Below are 3774 nucleotides of genomic sequence, written 5' to 3'. Positions count from 1 at the left end.
TGGATGTTTTCAGCTCTCTCTTCTCATTTTGAGTTGCGCTACATCAGCAAATGAAGGTCCTGCAAGCTTTGCTCCATGATGTCATTAAGGTTGACTCTACTTTGAGGAGGCAGCTCTTCCCCAGCTATATGTTGAGTGCCTTCTAACCTGAAAGACTCATTTTCAAGCACTGTATCAAACAATGCTTTGCTGCTATTTGTAAGGTTTTCCATGGCTAACCTTTAGGAAGTGGTCTGCCTCTCCTTATTCCTAATCTGTTTTAGCCTTGAAGCTCCACTGAAACTGTCCACCATGGGTGCCCCTGCTGGGATTTATAACACAGTAGTATAGCTTCCACCATCACAGCAACACACAAGTCACCACAATCAGACAAACCAACAGACAATTAGGGGATTTTCTTGAGGGGGGGCTGACCAATGATTCCATCCCATTCGTAGGGACCCTATAGGAGAGAGGAGAAAGTGTCTCATCAGGTTTCCAAGATTGATTTCTTTATGGAAGCAGCCTGCTTTATCTTTCTAGCAACTAGTGGGTGTAGACGGCTAACCTATCAGGTAGTAGCTGAATACTATCATTGTGCCACCAGATTCCTCTCACATGACCTAACGACATAAGCCTTTTAAAAGTAAAGGGTCTCTGGTTGATGGCAGAAGAGGAAGTCAAGGATTAGAAGCACAGGTGGAGATTCTACTCAACATTGCTGTTTGGAAGATGGAAGATGTGGCAAAGAATATGGGTGACCTCTAGAAGCCAAGAGTGGCTCCTGACTGACAGCAGAAAATGGTTCTATAGCTACAAGGAAATGAATTCAGCCAATGGCTAGAATAAGCTTGGAAGGAGATGTATCCTCTCACTTCAAGAAAAGACTGCAACCTGGCCAACATCTTGATTTCAGCCATATGAAACACTAAGCAGAAAACCCAGGTAATCAATAAGCCTTGTTTCAAGCCAATAAGATTGTGATAATTTAGCATCTATCAACTGTTGTTTGTTGTTTAGTGCTGTTGAGTAAACTCTGACTCATAGTGACCCTGTATAGGGTTTCCGAGAAGCAACTGGTGGGTTTGAACTGCTGACCTTCTGGTTCGCAGTCCAGTGCTGATCCTACAGTTCCACACCAGGAGCCTAGTATGTATCAACAGAAAATTAATATACTCCTATTGCCTGCATCTCAGGAAAGTGGACTGTGACCACCATCCACTCTTGGTACCTACCAGTAAGAGGCCTTACGGGAAAGCAAGATGGCTTTTACTCCCCACCTCTCTGTTGACTGGGGTAAATAAGTAGACCACACTCTGTTCTGTGTGATGTGACTGAGACCCAGAGCAGATGCTTCGGCTCTGCCTGGCCCCCTAACCCTTGTTTTATCCCCTAAGGAACTCTTTGGCCTTTGGCCTTTTTGGTGTTCAGTCTGAGAATTGCAGCTCTCTTGAGACCCCAGGCTTTCTTGAATCAGTTCCCTAACATTGAGCGTCCAGAGAGTTTCCAATCTTTTGATGTTGTAAATAAGGCTATGATGGACATCTTTTGCATATAGCTTTGGATTTTGGATGGTTTCCTTAGGCTAGAAAATGTTGATTCAAGGGAGATGAACATTTTTAAGGCTCTTGACATATACTACCAAACTGTTTTCTGGAAGGATTATCAGTCTACCATGCCACTAGAAACTGAACAAGTTACTGTGCAATTGATTCTGGTTCCTGGTGAACCCACATGCATCAGGATAAAACTGTATTTCATAGGTTTTTCAGTACCTGATTGTTTGGAAGTTGACTGTCTTTCTTCTGGGGAGCCTCTGGGTAGACTCACCCCACTGACAATCTTTCAATTAGCAGACTAGTGTTAATTGTGCCACTTGCAAGTAACCACCTGCTACTTGAGGTTGTTTGAGCTAAGCTGAACAAATGGAGAAATTACAAGAAATTTTGGGAGAAGTCTTCATTTTGCCCCAAACCTGTCCCTTAGCAACCCTAGAATCTAGACAGCTACCAGATCCACAGCTTAAGATTCAACCTCTCAAAGACACACAAAAATACCCAAACTTATAGAGGTTACCAAGTCAACCTAGTTCCAATGGCTCGATGATCAGAACTCGACTAGAGGAAGATTAAAAAAAAATCGTTTTATAAAGGAAACAAGTGTAAATTGCTACAATTTGATGAACTTGACCTATACTTATGGATGTAGTAGCTCACGTTAAGTATCAATCCTATCCCCTTTGTATACAGGGTTGATAGGGACAGGCAACTTAAACATTGGCTACCTAAAATTGGGGGGAGGGTGATTATAAAGGTACAAAGTGACTGGCTTACAAGTTTTCAAGAGGGAGTTTAGTTTCAGAGTGTGGGGGTGGGTGGTGGGTGGGGGAAGGTAGACTCCCCACTGAGTAGTTTTCATCTTGTCTAGATGGGTTTGGTGAAAAGAGATGGGGATAAGGTTCTTATGATTCAATAATAATTGTTATCATGACTAATTGCAACTGTCATAACTGTAAAGGTAGAAGTTTTGTAATGAAAAGTGGGGAGTAGTTAGTCTTACAGTCCAGAAAGAGAGGGACCCTAGGACCATCAAGGGATAAGACCACAAGCAGAATGTGGGACTCTATCCAGTGAAGTGGAGTCTTGGTGTGGCGTATGGGTTAATGCACTGGACTGCAAAGTCTGTTTGAACCCCAAGGTCGGCAGTTCAGGCTCACCAGCCACTCCTTGGAAACCCTATGCAGGGTTTCTATGGGTCGGAACTGACTCAAAGGCACTTAACAACAACAACAACAACATCCAGAGAAGCAGCGACACCAGAGATGGAGGCAGAGATGAGGATATGGAGAAATAGAGCAGCTGTGAACTCTAGACTCATGGAAAGAGAAAGTCTTTGTGCTGGCAGCCAGGAGGCAGGCTTGCAGACTGTGCCCTTTGATTGATTAAATGGATATATATTCCTGAGTGTTTTTGTGTATATCCCAAAAACAAAACAAAACAATAACAACAACAACAAAAAAGAGGGAATAGAAGCAAATACTGTTGAATGATGATGCACGGAGGAGATTGTAATTGTTGCAATGAAACAAATGATGAGTGTAAAACCAATGGTCTCCCCTGTAAACTATCACTCAAGAGCTCCCAATCACCCATGTTGGAAACCTCTACTTGGAAATCCTAATCCACTCATTCACTGTCATCAAATCGATTCCAACAGATGGTGTCCCTGGTAGGCTTTGTTGTTGTTGTTAAGTGCAGTAGAGTCAGTTCTGACTCACAGCGACCCTGTACAGGTTGCCAAGGCTTTAAATCTTTGTGGGAACAGTAAGCCTCATCTTCTTCTGAGGAGTGGCTGGTGGGCTGAAAATACGGACCTTTGTAGTTCACAGTCCAGTGCTTATCTTATGGAGTCACCAAACTCCCTGAATAGGCTTTCTTGTTAAGTGCAGTCGAGTCAGTTCCGACTCTTCGAGACTCCATACAGGGTTTCAAGGAGTGACTGGTAGGTTGGAATAGGCTTTGTTGTTGTCATTAGGTGCTATTGAGTCAGTTCCAACTCCCAGTGACATTATACACAACAGACTGAAACACTACCCAGTCCTGCATTTTCCTCACAATCATTGTTAAGCTTGAGTCCATTGCTGTTGCCACTGTGCCAATCCACTCTGTTGGGGATGTATTTTTTCCCTGATCTTCCACTTTACCAAACATGATGTCCTTCTCCAGGGACTGGTCCCTCCTGATACTATGTCCAAAGTATGAGAGACATCCTGGCTTCTAAGGAGCATTCTGGTTG

This window comes from Chrysochloris asiatica, unplaced genomic scaffold (assembly GCF_000296735.1).
Source record: "Chrysochloris asiatica unplaced genomic scaffold, ChrAsi1.0 scaffold00040, whole genome shotgun sequence".
Taxonomy (NCBI): domain Eukaryota; kingdom Metazoa; phylum Chordata; class Mammalia; order Afrosoricida; family Chrysochloridae; genus Chrysochloris; species Chrysochloris asiatica.
The sequence above is the reverse complement of the archived record's forward strand: the minus strand, read 5'-3'. Positions refer to the sequence as shown.